This window comes from Schistocerca gregaria, chromosome 8 (assembly GCF_023897955.1).
Source record: "Schistocerca gregaria isolate iqSchGreg1 chromosome 8, iqSchGreg1.2, whole genome shotgun sequence".
Taxonomy (NCBI): domain Eukaryota; kingdom Metazoa; phylum Arthropoda; class Insecta; order Orthoptera; family Acrididae; genus Schistocerca; species Schistocerca gregaria.
Genome location: NC_064927.1, coordinates 155,711,209 through 155,731,599, shown reverse-complemented (window position 1 = coordinate 155,731,599; position 20,391 = coordinate 155,711,209). Strand labels below are relative to the sequence as shown.

The following is a 20,391-nucleotide window of genomic DNA, read 5'->3' as shown; positions in this document are numbered from 1 at the left end:
TGTCAACACGTTTGTCTGTTTACTTGTCTGCATTGCAGGCCACTCATTTTTGCTTCAACATTTGTTGCGTGCAGACATGTACACCAATGAGGAGAAGTTTTATGTATTACTTCTATATGGTGAATGGAAAATAAATGCTGTAAAAAGAGAGCGCGGTATAGGGCTAGCTATCGGGATCGCCAATGTCCGATGCGCCAAGCAGTTGCACAAATTATTAAGACAAAAGTGCGGACAGGCTACTTGAATGTCAAAAAGAGAACGCGGAAGGAGACTTCATTCGAACGATTAGACGAAAAGGCAGTTCTGGCTACGACGCTAATGAATCACCAGAGCGTTGCGAGATATATTACAGAGGAATGTGGAATCAGCCAGACGAGTGACATTCGCAACCCGCATCGGCTGAATTTCCACCCTTACCATTTGCCGCTACATCAGGCGGTCGCCGACCATGGTTTCGAACATCGTACAGTATTTTGTCGGTTTGCCCTTCAGCAACTGAGAGACCACTACGTTTTCCCATCGCGTGCTCCGCACCGATAAACGGCTAACGTTTATATATGTTTTTGGATAGGGTCCGCCTTTAGCAAAGCACAGTTTTGTTTTATAACCCAAACATGTTTCACTGCAGTTGCAGCATCCTCAGTGGGCTGTTGTTGTTTATTCCATTTTGATTTTATTTGTGTTTCTGTGTTTTGGTTGACTGTATTCATGATATCGTTGAATATTTCAGAGACTTTAATGTGGTTTCCTAGTTCCAGGTGAATTTTGAATAGTTCAACATTGAGTTCTTGCTTTTTTGTATGTAGGTTTCTAATTTCTTGCTTCAGCCACTCAATTTCAGCTTTATGTTTGGCATGACGAGCTGCAGGTGACATACTGTTTACATTTACATGTATATAGTTAGTTATTACATTATATGAAAGACAAAGTCTATTGAATTTTATATTTAAAATAGTTTGATGTACCTTTGCTGTAGTGTTCCGGAATTTGTTGTAGAGGTTGCTCGGAAATGCCTGGCAAGGCGTCGAGATAATCATCTTGGTATTGAAGCTCTTTTTTTCCGTGTTTGCTTTAACAATATATATGTTTTTGGATAGGGTCCGCCTTTAGCAAAACACAGTTTTGTTTTATAACCCAAACATGTTTCACTGCAGTTGCAGCATCCTCAGTGGGCTTTTATTTTCCATCTGTTAAAGATAAAGAACGTTCTTTGTTGTTTTGTATACATGTAGCTATTAGTTTTAAAAAAATGTAATTATAGATTTTCATAATTTATGTGTTTTTTTCAAATATCTATAATTACATTTTTTAAAAACTAATAGCTACATATATAAAAAACAACAAAGAACGTTCTTTATCTTTAACAGATGGAAAATAAAAGCCCACTGAGGATGCTGCAACTGCAGTGAAACATGTTTGGGTTATAAAACAAAACTGTATTTTGCTAAAGGCGGACCCTATCCATAAACATATATATTGTTAAAGCAAACACGGAAAAAAAGAGCTTCAATACCAAGATGGCTAACGTTTACTAACCACGCTAATGTAAATAATCCTGAAAAGTACTACCAAGCAGCCGAAGATCCTCACTTGCTTCGTATGGTCCAACATCAAAGGCAATGGAGCGTAGACGTATGGTACGACGTCATACGAAAACACATTACGGGACCTTATTTCATTTCAGCCGTTCTAAATGTACATTCGTGCGCACTCTTTCTGAGGAACATTCTGCCGATTCTTCTTGAAGACGTACTATTGGATATTCGACAGTGTACGTGGCTGCAATGCGGTGGCCGAGCGGTTCTAGGCTCTTCAGTCCGGAACCGCGTGACCGCTACGGTCGCAGGTTCGAATTCCGTCTCGGGCATGGATGTGTGTGATGTCTTTAGGTTAGTTAGGTTTAAGTAGTTCTAAGAATAGGGGACTGATGACCTCAGATGTTACGTCCCATAGTGCTCAGAGCCATTTGGAACGTGATCTGAAGCAGTAAAGAGTGCTTATGCTTTTTCAGTCCTCCTGCTTCATATGCTACTGTCGTGTGAGCACAGAGAAGTGTGACATTGACTTTATGTGAATAAAATGGGGAAGGATTCCTCTAAGACCTCACAGTCGGCGAACCCCTCATTTATTGTGAATTCTACTAATGTGCCTTTACAGAGGAAACCTGCAAACATATGGAACAATTAGAGGGTTTCGAAAAACTGATACTTTAATTATGGTGTGCAGTGTATATTTGAACTTGAATTAAAGTTTTTAAGTTCTAAAGTTCTAACTGTTGGAAACAAAAGAGAAATATCATGAGAAAATGTGATTGTAAAAATTAAATGCTTCATCTTCTCTACAGACCATATACAGGGTGTTCTAGGAGGAATAGCCTGTATTAAATGATATGGCAGGAACGATCGTTTAAAGTGAAACATTTCTTATGGACATATGCCCCATTGCGAATTGTTCAGAGACAGAGCAAATTTAATGTACATTGCTATTTATTTAGCCGACCGTTGTGGTTGAGCGGTTCTAGGCGCTTCAGTCCGAAACCGCACTGCTGCTACGGTCGCAGGTTCGAATCCTGCCTCGGGCATGGACGTGTGTGCTGCCCTTAGCTTGGTTAGGTTTAAGTAGTTCTTAGTCTAGGGGACTCAAGACCTCAGATGTTAAGTCCCTTACTGCTCAGAGCCATTTGAATCATTTTTTGCTATTCATTTTCTGGATTATACAATACATTGTCAGGTTTCCACATTTACGCGTGTACAACAGTTACTAAATATTACAACGTGCGTTTTACAAAGTGTGAAATTAAAAATATGTGTTTTTACGCGTTCACCTCTACGCAATATAGTACACGTCGCCGTATGTAGATACTAGGACAACACTGCACCATTTCAACAAAGTCTTGCTGATACTGCAGAGGTTGCTGAATTGCAGGTTCAGAAGTAAACTGCTAACGTGGAAGAAGAGCTGTAGCTTGCAATGTGCTGTAAACTCTGGTAAACACACTATGACCAGGAAACAGACGTGTCGGAAAGCGCCGACGGTGTTCTTCGACAGCAACAGTCACACTACCATCCTAGAAGCCGTAATCATGCACTGTATCTCCAGATTCTTCGTTAGTAAAGATGTGCGGCATTTTAGCCAATGTGTGTACGAACACAGTTAACCAAATGGTTCAAATGGCTCTGAGCACTGCGCGACTTAACTTCTGATGTCATCAGTCGTCTAGAACTTAGAACTAATTAAACCTAACTAACCTAAGGACATCACACACATTCATACCCGAGGCAGGATTCGAACCTGCGACGGTAGCGGTCGCTCGATTCCAGACTGTAGCGCCTAGAACCGCTTGGTCACTCCGGCCGGCACACAGTTAACCGTTCGTTCTCTCTGATACATTGTCAGTCCCTCGCTCGGTTCCAGAGTGTAGCGCCTAGAACCGCTTGGTCACTCCGGCCGGCACACAGTTAACCGTTCGTTCTCTCTGATACATTGTCAGTCCCTCGCACAAATTCACTCGCAACACATCATGGACATCTGCGCGTTCAACAGGCTAGCTTAATTATAGAAAGACATTCCGAGCAAATAAGTTGAAAGCAACTGGGTAACTTGGGCTACAATAATAAGTCTGAGCCTGGCTGAGTAAGACACATACGTGCGCGCCACTAGCTCAAAAGCAAATGTGCATCAAATGTTTCCTATTTACGTAACCATTCGGAATAGGGCACATGTCCATACGAAGTTTTTTGCTTTAAATTAGCGTTCCTTTATACCCCGGAATATCGATCATTCTTCTTGGGGGACACAGTATATAGAAGAAAGTATAACATGGATCATTCCTTGAAATCAGGCATTTAGTTATGAATAAATTTCAGTCACTGGATAAACTACTGTTACTTGAAGTCCTGTTAAGGCCTCGTGTCAACCTCTTGTTCTAGCAAATCTCTATAAATGCTTTTCTATTGCTTTAATTCGTTTGTTAAGCAACTTCCTCTCAGCGGCCTGTCTTTCACAGATTGAACGTTTCGTCCAGTAGATGGATCGTGAGTCGTGCTTGGGTAGCTCAGTAGTTAGAGCATTTGCCCGCGAAAAGCAAAGGTCCTGAGTCCGAGTCTCGGTCCGGCAAACAGTGCAATGTGCCAGGAAGTTTCGTTTTATCAAGAAGTGTACGGCATGAGTCTTTGATGCTAGATATTTTTCACTGCAGCCGACAAGTACGTCGCAGTGGCGGGACGAACACGGGACTCGCATTCGAGAGAGTGGCGATTCAGATCCCCGTCCGCCCATCGAGACTGAGATTTTATCTGATTTCCCTCCAAATCACTCGAGTCAGATGCCGGGATGGCTCTTTCGGAAAGGACACTGGCGATTTTCTTAGCCACAATAGTTAGCGCTCCATCTCTACCGACCTCGTCGTCGACGGCATCTTAAATCCTCATCTTCCGCCGTCATATTCATAGAAGCAAGGCCGCAGGTGCTTTCTCAAGTCTTTCATATTGAAAAGGGTAAGACTATGTTTTTAAGTCATCGTTACGCTTCGGTCGTTACCTTTTTTTTTTGCTCTTACGTATTATGCATATCTGAACCTTAACAAGGTCTATGAATATCTCTTTAGTCGTGTATAGGGTTGCTCATTTGGCAACCTAACGATTTCGATTTGGTGTCTTTAGCGTTACCTTCGAAGTATTCACGGAACAAGTTTTTAAATCCTACCACCATGCTGTGACCATAAAAACTGCAGATGTCCTCAACTGTTTTCAAATATAGGGCTGTTTCTTTATTTTTAAATTTTGACTCGACTTTTTTTTTTGTGTACCATTCTATAAGCCATTTATGACGGATGCTCTGTTATAGTGTTGTCCGAAACATTTGCCCGCAGCTACTCCCTTTCGTTTTATGTATGATGTTATTATACTAATGCAGATCCATCTACCTGGATAAAGAGGGTAAATGGTTACCTTATCTTTATGACATAATGATTTCCAAAACAATGTTCCATTATTTTAACGTAGCGAAGGAATTTCTGACTGCTTTATTTCAGAAAAATTTCCACTTTTCCTTCCCATTTCAAGTTTTCCTCGTTTTTGCGATTCAGTACCTCACCTGGTAAAAATTAAAAGCTTATGGGATCACTTTATTGTCTGTCTCTGTGTCTGTCTATCTGTCCGACTGTTAAGACCCCTTTTTCTCAGGAGCTGTTAGAGGTATCCAGCTGAAATTATGTCATACACTAAGGTCTACGATCCTTTGACGGTGTAAAAAATTTAAGCTCCTAAATCAATGTAATTAAAAGAAACGGATATTTTTTGTTACTCGCAGACTCAATCACCGAAACCTATAAGGTACATCTCGTTGACCTAGAATCATGAAATTTGACAAGGAGCAAAGTTTCAGAACACAAGTAAAAGAAAAAAAAGCCGAAAATGGTTAATTTGTAGTTATATTATGGAAACAATATTCTTTCGCAATTACGAACTTACATTGCATCCGTAATCGATCAAAAATCTCATCAACTAATTTAGGGGTTCTGATCTGGTTTCCAGAAAGAGCGATTCATGTGGAAGCTTTGTGTACAAACCTTACAAATATTTCGTCCTAATAAACTGAGCTACGATGCAATGAAGCCCTCTGCCGCTGTGGAAACAAAGTCTTTGACATCTACCGATGAGAGACGTAAGCCAACCTTACAAACATTCTCTCGCAGTCTATGCTTACGAAACGTGCAGCATCTGTAATGTTTCAGAGCCAAGCAATACTCGTAATTCATGCACTACTGCACTTCCATTGTCTGGAATGAGATTCCAGTATCCCATAAAACATCCACTGAAGTGTTCCACAGAATATTTGCATAACAACAATAGCCCTGTTGCCGGCTGTACCGTTTTCTTCTCTTGAGACTTCCGTCAGGTCCCATCAGTAACCGCAAAAGGGACAAGAGCAGACGACGCCAAAGCATCTGCAACTGCCGATTAGCAAACCATGTTAATATATCTCCAAAATTAATAAAAAATGAAAAATACCAACAGCGAATGAGCTGACACACAAAAAATTGAAATATATGAGTAATAAATTCTCGAAACTATTGGGATTCACTGGACAGGTATTTTACCAGTGTCAGTATCAAGTTTTTAATTTTTTTTTTGTCATCAGTCTTCTCACTGATTTGACGAATTCCTCTCCTGTGCCGACCTCTTCATCTCCGAGAGCACCTGAAACCTACGTCCTCTGTTATTTGTATCTATACCAGTCTCTGTCTCCCTCCATAGTTTTTACCCTCTACAGCTAGCTCTCTTTCGTGCCACGGAAGTTATTCCCTGATGTCATAACAGATGTCCTGTCACCCTATGCCTTCTTCTTGTCAGTGTTTTTCACAAATTCCTTTCCGATTCTGTGCAGAATCTCCTCATTAATAACCTTATCAGTCTTCCTTATATTCAACTTCCGTCCGTAACACCACATCTGTTTCGGTTTTAACACAGTACATGTGTCACTACCGTAAGTGCTGTGCTCCAACTCAGAAATTTCTTCCTCAAATTAAGGCTTATATTTGATACTAGAACATTTTCCTTGGCCAGGAATGCCCTTCATGTCTGTGCTAGTCTGCTTTTGATGCCCTCCTTGCTCCGTCCGTCATTGGTTATTTTCCTGCCTAGTTAGCAGAATGCCTTAACTTCATCTACTTTCTAACCATCAATCTTGACGTCAAGTTTCTCTCGTTATCATTTCTGCTACTTCTCATTACTTTAGTCTTTCTTCAGTTTACTCTCAATCCACATTCTGTACTCATTATATTGTTCATATCATTCACCAGATTCTTTATTTTCACTGAGGGTAGCAATGTTATTACCGAATCTTATTAATATCCTTTAACCTTGAATTTTCATTAAACTCTTGAACTTTTCTTTTATTTCAGTATCAGTAAGAGGGAAAAATCGTCGAGATCCGCGACACTCGGGATGGATTAAGTGTTTGTAAACATAATCATGTTTGTGCAGAACCTTCGAAGGGCAAGCACAACTCACTCTTGTTCGATTTTTTCCAATTTATTTTTCTTTCCGGGGCACCTTATCCTCGCGCGCACTGCCCGGTCCTCTGACAAGGGGACCCTCCATACTGTAAATCACGGATTTTGATGGGCTTCAGATATGTTGTACAGTATCTGGCTATCCGGTTTTTTAGCGATGGGCCTGGTTTTTGAAAAAATTGATTTTGAACTTCATTGCGTGCTTTGTATATCCGTAACTTTAGACGTATACCAAGCAAGTTAGCGTAGCGTAACAGTAAAGGTTCACAGCTACGGCGTTGGAGGTTCCGCGTTCGAATCCTGCTTGTGTACTTCTTTCTTCCTTCAAAATCGACCGAAATTTTCAATGTTATTTCAAAGAATATCAACAAACAGTGCAAGGCGTGCGAAATTATAAAAATATACGTATTCAGTTATTAATTTTTTCAAATATTCATTCCGTTTGTGATTCGCAGTTGGAGTTCCAAATGTTCTTACAACGGTCGCTTCTTGCATTACCATAAATTGATCTCCCCCCAATATGGTCCCCTCTCCGGTGAATACCGTTAGCCGTAACGGGAACTCCAGCTCCTAGTTGCGGCCAACGAGGATGCAAGTTTTAATCCTTTACTACAGCGTCAGTTGCTCGCAAAGCGTCTCTAGTGCCGTGTATAGAAAAAATTCTGTGAAACCGAAGTAGCAAGTGTTTTTGCAGTAGTGCAGCCAGAAGAAGATCCACAAGTAGAGGAGTTGGACGAAGAATTAAGAGGCGAAATCACAAATGCCATTAAATACGCAGAAAATCTACTCCGCGAGCAGTATTTGAACACGGTACCTCCGGCGCGATAGCCGTGAACCTTTACCGCAGCGCTACGCTGACTTGCGCGGAATATATGTAATGTTACTAGGGTGACCAGATGCAACCGTTTAAAAAGGAGGACAAACAGCTTCAAAAAGGAGGAGAAAGAAAGAAAAAACAGGACACATCAAACGGGTCAACTGCAGACGAGGATACCACCCGTCAGCTTTGGACAAGTCACGTGACTGCGGGAATTACCGGTAAAACTAGTAGTTAATTGTTACTGATGGTCAGGTGGTGGTTAACTGAGCAATATAAATAAATTAAAAACATTGATTGTCGTGACAGTCTGGCGTCAATTGATTTGTTATGTCAACAACACGGAATTGTTTACAAAGCGAAAAACGTAAGACCATTCGTATCCCTTCACTAGACGCACCGCTACCAACATCTACAATTCAAGCAGCAGCTGACGACATGTAAACTACACTTTAACCTACCGAATACAAATAAATTGAATGACTATGAAACAATGAAATAAAACCATGACAGTTAATCTGTCGAGTTATGTCTTACCTTTATTGGCCACTGAGACGTACGTTGTAGCTCCACATATCTTACATTCCGCTTCAAATTCATTTCTCCCTTTCTTAAAGCCGGATATTTGCAGGAAATGACATCAGAAAATGTACACTTTTGTTTAGGCATAGCCAAATATTTTACGTAACTCACTCGGTTAAAAATTACGCTCACAAATGACACGTGCACTACAGGAAGCCAAGCCACTACAAAGTGAAGATACGAAACGAAAATTTTAAATAATCGATATTTGCATTCGCTTATAGGTAGATCAACGATAACATCGACGATCCTGGTGCCACCTACTAACATCGCCTTCGTGCGAGTTTATCACGAAGGCTGTGCCAATAGTTAAAGTATTTAAGAAAAGAGCAATAGGACGGGACGAATTGTAAATTTAACTGTATTACGCTCAACTCTGTGAAAAAGCCGGACACTGTAAAAATCCGACCGGACCCCGGGCCAAGAGCTAAAAAGGAGGATTAATCCGGACGTCTAGTCACCCTAAATATTACGGGCATACAAAGCAAGGAATGAACTTCAAAATCGATTTTCTCAAAAACCAAGGCCCGTCGCTAAAAAACCGGATAGCCAAGTACTTAGGGTAAGTGCCTCTACAGCATATTTGAAGTGCATCAAAATCCGTGATTTAGAGTATGGAGGGTCCCCTTATGAGCGTAATTACATCAACGCCATTGTCGCTGGACAGTTTTATTAACTGTGCGGCGATTTTTTAACGCATCTCTCTTTAAGCAAGATATCGCGACATGACGCAGTTGTCAACAATGTAGGAGCCTCTGCAGCGGGCGATGCCGTTGCCTAGCGTCAGTCTGAGACGAGGCGAGCGCCAAGCAACATGAACGTGTCCGTCCAAGTCAACAAAATCTTCGGAAAACCGTGATATGCAGCAAGAACACGGAGCAACGCCAGCAATCAGAAGGTAAGCCGTCAGCAAATATCTGAGTTCGTCGCAGCCAGTGATCTTTGTCCTGCCTGGATGTAAATCTCTGATGTCACAGCACGAACTTCAGCGTGCCTGCACATTCTTGTCATCTCCCTGTCCGCCGTGTTGTTGTTAGGCGGCACGTTCACACAGCTGGAGTTTGACATACAGATAGTAAAGAGATCACTGGCCGCAGACAAAATACGGGCGTCAAATCGACTGCACCTTTCTGCGGACGCATAACATAAATTCTCACACGCGCGTATGAATATGACGATCGGTAATTTCCAAGTATGGTTGCCTATCGAAGTCGCAGGGTCAAAACGATACATATCGAACGTACGACCGGTAATCGATCTTACGACTTCGGTGGCGGGCGTTGTGATCAATTATTTGCTATCGTAATTTTTATCTGTTTTCCGTCGTTCCCTTACTTGCTCCAAATTACATACCTCCGCGAATTATTTGTGAGTTGCTTGGGAAACCTTGACGATTTATGTCGTTAGTGAGTGGGATGTCTGTTGTTCTTGACGTTTCTTCGACGGATTCTCTCACACGGAAGAATCTAATTCCATGTTTATCCTGCGTAGAAAAGTGTTCGACTTTTTGTCGCAAATACGGAGTACTACCGAACGAGGAAAGAAGGGACTGTGTAGATTGTGATGGTGCGAAGTGTGTAAAACTTCGTAAGAGCAGTTTCTATGCTGAAATACCTTTACAATTTCATTGCGGACAGTGTGGAAAACGAACGACTATCAGGAAGAATACATGGTTCGACTCTTCCAAATTATCCATGCAGACCACCGTAATGAACTTTCACATGACAACACCGACGACGAGTATGGTAACTCGTCTCCTTTGCAATTACAAGTATTTTTGTAACGCTATTCTTTTGTCGCTGCTGTAGTGACTAACGTAAACATACTCATAAAGCCCGCCACCAGAGTCGCATGATCGATTTCCGATCGTACGTTCGACATCTATCGTTTGGACCCAGCGACTTAGATAGGCAAGCATCTTGAAAATTACTTGAAGATCTTCGACACTGCAGTTATAGTGAGGATAATTTTATTCTGAAAACCAGTTATCCAGACTGTTTGTCGAGTTTTCTCTGAGGCAGTTTGTCTCCGAGATGCTCGAATTTTGTAAATCTTGAAATTATAGCAAACCGGAATGCTACAAATTACACTTCTCGTACGTGTGAAGTTTCCACGCCAAGTGATCTCTGTATTCGCTGGTACAGACATGGTTCCAACTCTTAGAACTTCAATACGCCATCTCTTCAAATACACGTACCCCATGTACATATCGTAAGAAATAACACATTTTTAAGACTTTTAACTATAATAGATTACTCCCTAATATTAAGCTCTATTTTTGTCAGAAATCTAATTTACCTTTTATATCACAGGTGTACTATAAACGCAATGACATTCGTGATGGAATTGCTGTTTCTCCTTACGTGTAATTAAGTAAGGTGTGTCAGCTTCATCGTGTTATGCTGGTCCAATCCGTATCCTCACAATCTCATTACACAACTCCTACACGTTCATGGCTATGGCTTCTCGTCTCTCTAGAACTGAATCGGTAGAGGTCGCTAGAATTCGAATTGCTAATATTTTGATTCTTCTGGGTGGCATTTTGGTCATCAAATTATTCCATGTGCAGTAGGCCTGAAATATAGTCATCACTGTTTAATGCTGAGTTTCATTTCGGTGATAAGCAATTTGTAGCAGTATCATTTGTACGTGAGATCTTCAGCGACGATGTCCACATTTATTAAAAAATGGGTCATTTTATAACGCTTAGAAAAAAACTGGGGCAGTTAAGGATGAAAACGTGACGTGAATTGTACTGATAAAATTTTATGGGTACAGAAGTTTACCTTTGCAGCATGCACTCAGATGATTCCAAATGGCCGGCCGCTGTGACCGAGCGGTTCTATGCGCTACAGTCCGGAACCGCGCTGCTGCTGCGTTCGCAGATTCGCATTCTGCCTCGGGCATGGATGTGTGTGATGTTCTTAGGTTAGTTAGGTTTACGTAGTGCTAAGTATATGGGACTGATGACCTCAGATGTTAAGTCCCGTAGTACTCAGAGCCATTTGAACCATTTTGTTGATCCCAAATGAATTGTTACAATTAGTCCCTTGCACTTCCACCGTAATTTTCGCTAGCCTCTATTTTATCTATAAGTTCTTTTTCTTTTGACAGCTTGTCATTAACACTGAGCACACGATATCTCATTTAAGTGTCCTTTGAGAATGAGCAAGGTATTCACAGTTTCAACTTTCATTCTGTTTCTTTTCTTTTTTTTTTTCTTTTTTTCATTGGCCATAGGGAGATCAATAAGGAAAACAGATGTGCATTCTACAGTGCCTCCACTATCAGGGATAAAAGGAAACCCACTATTTATACACTCCTGGAAATTGAAATAAGAACACCGTGAATTCATTGTCCCAGGAAGGGGAAACTTTATTGACACATTCCTGGGGTCAGATACATCACATGATCACACTGACAGAACCACAGGCACATAGACACAGGCAACAGAGCATGCACAATGTCGGCACTAGTACAGTGTATATCCACATTTCGCAGTAATGCAGGCTGCTATTCTCCCATGGAGACGATCGTAGAGATGCTGGATGTAGTCCTGTGGAACGGCTTGCCATGCCATTTCCACCTGGCGCCTCAGATGGACCAGCGTTCGTGCTGGACGTGCAGACCGCGTGAGACGACGCTTCATCCAGTCCCAAACATGCTCAATGGGGGACAGATCCGGAGATCTTGCTGGCCAGGGTAGTTGACTTACACCTTCTAGAACACGTTGGGTGGCACGGGATAAATGCGGACGTGCATTGTCCTGTTGGAACAGCAAGTTCCCTTGCCGGTCTAGGAATGGTAGAACGATGGGTTCGATGACGGTTTGCATGTACCGTGCACTATTCAGTGTCCCCTCGACGATCACCAGAGGTGTACGGCCAGTGTAGGAGATCGCTCCCCACACCATGATGCCGGGTGTTGGCCCTGTGTGCCTCGGTCCTATGCAGTCCTGTTTGTGGCGCTCAGCTGCACGGCGCCAAACACGCATACGACCATCATTGGCACCAAGGCAGAAGCGACTCTCGTCGCTGAAGACGACACGTCTCCATTCGTCCCTCCATTCACGCCTGTCGCGACACCACTGGAGGCGGGCTGCACGATGTTGGGGCGTGAGCGGAAGACGGCCTAACGGTGTGCGGGACCGTAGCCCAGCTTCATGGAGACGGTTGCGAATGGTCCTCGCCGATACCCCAGGAGCAACAGTGTCCCTAATTTGCTGGGAAGTGGCGGTGCGGTCCCCTACGGCACTGCGTAGGATCCTACGGTCTTGGCGTGCATCCGTGCGTCGCTGCGGTCCGCTCCCAGGTCGACGGGCACGTGCACCTTCCGCCGACCACTGGCGACAACATCGATGTACTGTGGAGACCTCACGCCCCACGTGTTGAGCAATTCGGCGGTACGTCCACCCGGCCTCCCGCATGCCCACTATACGCCCTCGCTCAAAGTCCGTCAACTGCACATACGGTTCACGTCCACGCTGTCGCGGCATGCTACCAGTGTTAAAGACTGCGATGGAGCTCCGTATGCCACGGCAAACTGGCTGACACTGACAGCGGCGGTGCACAAATGCTGCGCAGCTAGCGCCATTCGACGGCCAACACCGCGGTTCCTGGTGTGTCCGCTGTGCCGTGCGTGTGATCATTGCTTGTACAGCCCTCTCGCAGTGTCCGGAGTAAGTATGGTGGGTCTGACACACCGGTGTCAATGTGTTCTTTTTTCCATTTCCAGGAGTGTATTTCTGTATAAATTATACTCTCGTTCCGGCATGCATAGATTCAAAAATTGACACGTAGCCAGTATAATATCTCGAGACTGCTTACTACAGCAGGGACTGCAATTCTCAATATCCACACCAATCGAAAATACAACAGCAAAAGGTTGCCAGTAAATAAACTAAGATCGTAGAGCAAGTTGCACCAGTGGCGCTTTCTAGCATATATACACTCTAAGACCTAAAAAGAAGGAAAAACACGAAAGAATCATCGATATGATGTACGTGAGCAGACAAGCGAATGATTACAATTCCAAAAATATTGCTTGGTTTATTCAAGAGAAGAGATTCACAAATTGAGTTGTTGGATGAGAGTTTCAATCTGCAGAGGAGTGTGCGCCGATATGAAACTTTCTGGCAGATAAAAACTGCGGTCCGAACCGAGACACGGACTCGGACCTTTGCCTTGCACGGGCAAGTGCTCTTCCAACTGAGTTACCTAAGGAAGACAAACGACCCTCCCTCACAGCTTCAATTCTGCCAGTACCTTGTCTCCTACCTTCCAATCTTCACAGAAGCTCTTCTGCGAACCTTGCAGAACTAGCACTCCTGAAAGAAAGGATATTGCAGAGACATGGCTTAGGCACAGCCTGGAGGATGTTTCCAGAATGAGATTTTCACTCTGCAGAGGAGTGTGCGCTGATATGAAACTTCCTGGCAGATTAAAACTGTGTGCCGGAGCGAGACCGTGATCCATACATACATTATTTTTGCAGTTGTATGCATTGAAGTGTAATACCATTTCTACATTTGTAATTGCTCTCGAAAATTACTGCGGTGCACAACAAAGACTGGAATCGGTATCTAGAACTGACCTATATAGGTCAATTCTAGTTACCAATTCAAATATTAGTACCTTTTTTGCAGTAGTTCAGAGAGCAATTAAAATGCAGAAATCATATTAGCCAACATTTTAGTGCACACACGTGCTAAAATCGATCTAATTACTGAATCACCAAATGGCTGGAATCGGTAACTAGAATCGAGCTGTATAGGAAGTCAATTATAGTTACCTATTCCAGCTTTTCGATGGTTCATAATTTTGGACATTTTCGCAGGTAATCTGTAGCCTATGTTTTTCTAGGATTTCTAGATTTCTTATTGATCTCCGAACTACAGGGTGGCGCACGGAATGTGTTACCATTTTGTTTTTTAATATAAACTTTATTGTCAATACAATCTGAAAGAAACATATACTACAATGGAGAGCCGTCCATGGAGACTTGTTCTAACTCAGAACATGCTCACTATGTCCACTATTTCGATTCCTAATGTCACATGGATTGAGGTCTGGACTATTGGAGGGCCAATTTTGTCCGTCACTGAAGCGACCTGGAAACCTGAGTGAAATGATCCGCATGTCAAAATGCTCGTGTAAAAACTCCAACACAGTGTTTCCAGTATGTGGCCTTGCTCTATCTTACATGAAGCACTGCGTGTTGAAGGGCAAGGCAGTAGCAAGAAGCTGTGGAATGAAGCTATTGCGAAGCATGCTCAAATAACGCTCGCTGTTCACAGTTTCTTCAAAGAAAAAGGGTCCAATAAGTCCATGACTGGAAATTGCTGCCCACGCTGTAATGCTCGGATCATAATGTTGTTGTTCATGAAGCACTTGTGGGTTTTTAGTGGCCCAAAAGCGTACATTTTGTTTGTTAACCACACCACCTAAATGAAAATGCTCCTCGTCTGAAAACCAAACGTTGTTGAGAGTTTCTTTCCTATCCTCCGCCCACTGAGCAAACAGCAGTCTCTGCTGCTTGTGTTCTTCAGTGAGCTTCTGTGCACAGATCATCTTGTATGGGTACATATGGAGGTCACTTTTAAGAATGCGTTGAACGGAGCGTCTGGATATTCCCAGGTGCACTGCTGCCTTTCTACACGATTTCCCGGGACTTCTCCGTACAACAACTCGCACCGCTTCAATTTTCTCCGGCGAACAAACAGTCTTAGGCTGAGGTCGCTTCGCTTCCAGTACTGTTCCTTCCTGTTCAAATTTATCGTACAACCTGTGGATGGTCTTCTTGCAAGGGACCCATCGTGTGTTAAACTGTTGTCGAAAATGCCTCTGAGTCACAACAAGGCTTTTCGTTTCATGAAAAAGTAACACAATTGCCGATAGTTGCTAAGTCGTGAGTCTTCCATTGTCAGCCATTGTTGCTTACTAGTCTCCTAGCGGCAGTATCGTGAACTACAAGCCATTTCGTAACTCATTTGTTTTTCCAAGCTCTGCTGGTACTACTGTAGAGATCCCAGCGGGATATCTAATGTGCTTCGTAAATTGTGAAAGAAACAATTGGTAACGCATTTCGTGCGCCACCCTGCACTACCAATAACTAATAAATATTGCAGATATAGCTTCCAAATTTTTCTCTGTCTCGGTGCGGCACATAGTTTTAACCTGTCAGAAAGTTTCAGAGTTGTTGGATGTCCGTCTGAGGGATATTTTGCTAAATTCTGTGCAACTCACACGTTAGAGCGTAAAAATCCCGAACTGGCTGGATGGCCTTGTACATAATGCTTCCAACGTACTCAATTGGAGAGAGATGCAGCGACTTTGCTGGTCAAGGTAGGGTTTGGCACGCTCGAGGACTAGCAGTAGAAACTCTTGCCACGAGCAGGTAGGCATTGTCTTGCTGAAATATAAGCCTAGAAGGGCTTCCCATGAAGGGCAACAAAACAGGGTGTAGAATGTTGTCGAAGTACTACTGTGTCGTGAAGGTGCTGCGGATGGCAGCCAAAGGGTCCTGCTATGAAATCAAATGCCATCCCAGGCCACCACCATTCCTGGTGATCGAGCCGCACAGTGGGCGACAGTTAAGCTAGTACCCCACTGCTATCCGAGAAGTCTCCAGACACGTCTTAGCTGATCATCGGGGTTGAGTGCGAAGCGAGACTCACCACTGAAGATAATTGTACCCCAGTTAATGAGATTCCAGGCCGAAGACTTTTCTGGAGACAGCTGTGGGATACTAACCTCATTGTCTCCAGTCATACGGCCTGACAACCAGGAGAGATGGTCTGGGGTGACATTTCTTTTCATAGCAGGATCCCTTTGGTTGTCATCCGCTCCGTTTTGTTGCCCTTCACGGCAACCCATCCAAGGCTTACATTCCAACAAGATAATGCCCGCCCGCACACGGCAAGAGTTTCTACTGCTTGTCTTCGTGTTTGCCAAATACTTTGTTGGCCAGTAAGGTCGCCGAATGTCTTCCTAATTGAGAACATTTCGAGCATTATGAGCAGCGTCCTCCAACCAGCTCGGGATTTTTAGGCTCTAACGCGCCAATTAGACAGAATTTGGCACGAATTCCCTCAAGACATCCAGCAACTCTTATCAATCAATGCGAGGCCGAATAACTGCTTGCGTACTGCCAGATGTGGACCAACGCGATAACGACTTGCTCAATTTGTGAGAAGCTCTTTCTTTTGAATAAATCATCGAATTTTCTGATAACATTTGTTTGTCTGTACAAGTACATCACACCTACCGATTTGCGTCCCAGCCAGGTAAATGGAAATGAGCCGTCATTGGCCGGGAGGCCCTTTTGGGGGGCAGGTCCGGCCGCCTTGGTGCAGGTCTTATTACATTCGACGCCACATTGGGCGACCTGCGGGCCGCATGGGGACAAAATAATGATGAAGACAAAACAACACTCAGTTCATGAGCGGAGAAAATGTCCGACCCAGCTGGGAATCGAAACCGGGCCCGTAGGGCGGCAATCCGTCACACTGACCACTCAGCTATCGGAGCGAACAGTCAGGTAATTTCTTCGTAGTGTGCCTTTTTTTATATTTGAGTGAAGTACTAATTTACCAGCGTAAAACACTTGATTAAAATATTTGAGCTAAACGGAATCACAAGAATTCGGGACAGCGGGATATTTTGGAATAAAACGGGGTCGTCCCGGGAAAAACGATGCGAATGGACACCCTATCATACGAAGTTGTTTTCCCCTGATATGACAGAACAATATAGTAATCGTTCACTTTAAAAAGACTCTCAGAGCAGTGGCTAACGGAAGCAGCTATCTCTTTAGAAGTCGAAGGACTATGTGTGACTTCGGATCGATATTTAGTGATTTCCTATCGCCACCAATCTTAGCTTACAATTTTGAGTGCATTGAGTGTCTTCAGTCACGCATAAATAAATTTAAATAATTTACATTTAATTATTACATATAATATTTGAGTGATCTTTAACCCCGCGTGTTACATTAACTTTCGTTTACGAGTTCATTCATCGATGGACAAGAGTTTTCCCTCTAACGGCCGTTTTCTAATAAATCGCGATTCCTATCTTAATACTGTTTCAGTGTCTGTATTGGATTAAGCAAAAGTTGTAAAACTCACACGCTTGTTTTTTTTGTAAAACCGGACATTGTGGATAGAAATGGATGTCATCTCTTATAAAACTGGTCCCGCCATTTGCTGGATAATTCTCGGAAAACTAAATGCTTCGTGCCAAACTAAAATATCGTCTTCTACTTCTGTGGAAGCGGTGAACAAAATGAGCCATAGTGCAACAAAAAAGAGGAAGTCACTAAAGAACTATAATTCTGCCGTTTGTTAAAAGAAAGAAATGCCAATACAATGTTTTGCACTATTTGTTACCATTTCACCTGCTCAAATGTAAAAATGACAATCGTTGCATTAATACCGCTAATTTCGGAGAAATTTAGCTAAATCTACTACTAAATGTGTAATAATAATAAAGCACCACGTTGAATAGTTAAAATTAATGCTTGATTTCACCTATATACGAAAAACTGTATCTGGCAGCTCCACTTTAAATAGTGCGTAACGAGACATACTCGCTGACTGCCCTCCGACGTTGGTTTCAAACGCCAACAAGGCAGAGAGACGGGTGTACGGGCGCGTGTGGTTTATAGGGGAGACCAGGGCTAGCTGCTACAATTTTTTCAATAATTTTTCTTCAAGAAGATTTTTTAGCTTTTTTGATGCGAAACATCTTAGAATGTAGCACTGTTATTATTGATTCATCGTATTTTCCCGTATGCTCAGCTGCAAGGAATATCACTGAACTGGCGTGATTTCTGGTCATGCACATTACAACAATTTATTCTGCAATGGGACATCTTGTTACAGTGGGTGGCGTAAGTTGTTACACAACTATTAATCATTGATCAAACATATTATAGTTTTGATCATTTACCCTGGTTCTTCTCTTAAGTGTATTTAGTTATCAGTAGTGTAGAAAAATGTTTTGTTTTACAAATTACTGGTAATCCGACATTTGCAGTAGACCCTATTCTCATACATGACTCCGGTTTCAGTATGAGAACTGCAGCTCTTGCAGTGAATATTATATTATTCTAAATTTGCACAATAATCATGATCTCATTTTCCAACCTAATTCACTGTATTCATTTTATTGGTTGCAGTGAACTAGAATAGCGCATAGCACACCAAAAACAGAAGCAGTCGTCTTCTTCGTCAGATGCTCTCTTTCGGCGTACATTTTCCTTGTGTTTCTTCTTTTTTGTGCTCGTTTTCTCCCTTGCACTACGAGGTAAGAGCCTTCTCACTAAACTAACATGAATTTCATTCCACATTTATTAGCAGTCTTCCTCAGTGAAAAACTTGCCATTACGTCTTTCGCCGCTTCGCTATGTGTTTCTTTTGGTCTTCTGCCTCTGTCTGTCTTCTTTCTGTAATTTCTCATTTTGTCTTCATGTGTGAAATCCGTAAAACACTGAGAGGTAACAGAGTCGTGGGAAACCGATATGCACATATACACATGGCGGCAGTATCCCGTACACAACGCATAAAAGGGCAGTGTATTGGAGGAGCTGTCACTTGTACTCAGGTGATTTATGTGAAAAGGTCGCCGAAGCGATTATGGCCTCAAGACAGGAACAGACTAGGAGCTAGACGTATCGGATGTTCCATTTTGGAAATCTTTAGTGAATTCCATATTCCAAGCTCTACAGTGTCAGAAGTGTGCCGAGCATACCAAATTTCAGGCATTACCTCTTACCACGGGCAAAGCAATGGCCGACGGCCTTCACTTAACGACCGAGAGCACCAGCGACTGCGTACAATTGTCAGTGCTAGCAGACAAGCAAAACACTGCGTGAAATATCGCAGAAGTCAGTGTGGAACCTACGACGAATGTATCCGTTAGGACAGTGCGGCGAAACTTCGTGTTAATGGACCATGGCAGCAGACGACAGACGCGAGTGCCTTTGCTAACAACACGACATCGCCTGCAGCGCCTCTCCTGGGTTCTTCATTATATCGGTTGGACCGTAGACGACTGGGAAACCGTGGCCTGGTCAAACAACCCCCGTTTTCAGTTGGTTAGAGCTGTCGGTAGAGTTCGAGTGCGGCGCAGACCCCAAGAAGCCATGGAGCCAGGTTGTCAACAAGGCACTGTGCACGTTGGTGGTGGCTCCATAATGGTGTGGGCTGTGTTTACATGCCACGGACTGGGTCTTCTGGTCCAAATGAACCGATCATTGATTGAAAATGGCTATGTTCGGCTACTTGGAGACTATCTGCAGCCATTCATGGACTTCATATTTCCAAACAATGTCATGTCACCAGGCTACAATCGTTCGCTATTGGTTTGAAAAACATTGTGGATAATTCGATCGAGTGATTTGAACAGCCAGTTCACCCGATATGAATGGAACATAATAAAATGGTCATTTCGTGCACAACATCCTGCACCGGCAATACTTTCGCAAATATGGGCGACTATAGAGGCAACATGGCTCAGTAATTCTGCAGGTAACTTCCAACGACTTGTTGAGTAAATGCTACGTCGAGCTGCTACACTATGCCGGGCCAAAGGAAGTCCGACACTATATTAGGAGGTATCCCATGACATTCGCCATCCCAGTCCAAGAAAGTGCACGTGACACAGATAGTTTGTCACTCCGCAACAACGTGCCCCAACGAAGCTGTAGAAAATTGCATCATACATTGCCATTTCATATTCGTTTACAGATAAGCATCAGTTTGCAGATGTAGAGAAATTTTAAGCATTTTATCGTTCGCCTGAAGTTAAGACTTTCACTACATATATACTTGCACTGATACTCTAAAAGGCTATTCCGATAGTAAAGAAATACTCGGAGAAGAAATAATTATCAACAGGCGCAGAAACGACGTTCTCTTTCGCAGCGCTTCTAACAGTGACAGCCCGCCCTCCAGTGACCATTGGACGGAAAGTCC

General features: G+C 43.0%; 1 protein-coding gene across 1 annotated transcript in view; it reads right to left on the bottom strand.

Moving 5' to 3' along the window:
* The window catches only part of LOC126284273 (uncharacterized), a 626,414-nt gene that overhangs the window by 55,693 nt on the left and 550,330 nt on the right, over positions 1–20,391 (bottom strand). The gene's annotated exons all lie outside the window — the stretch shown is intronic.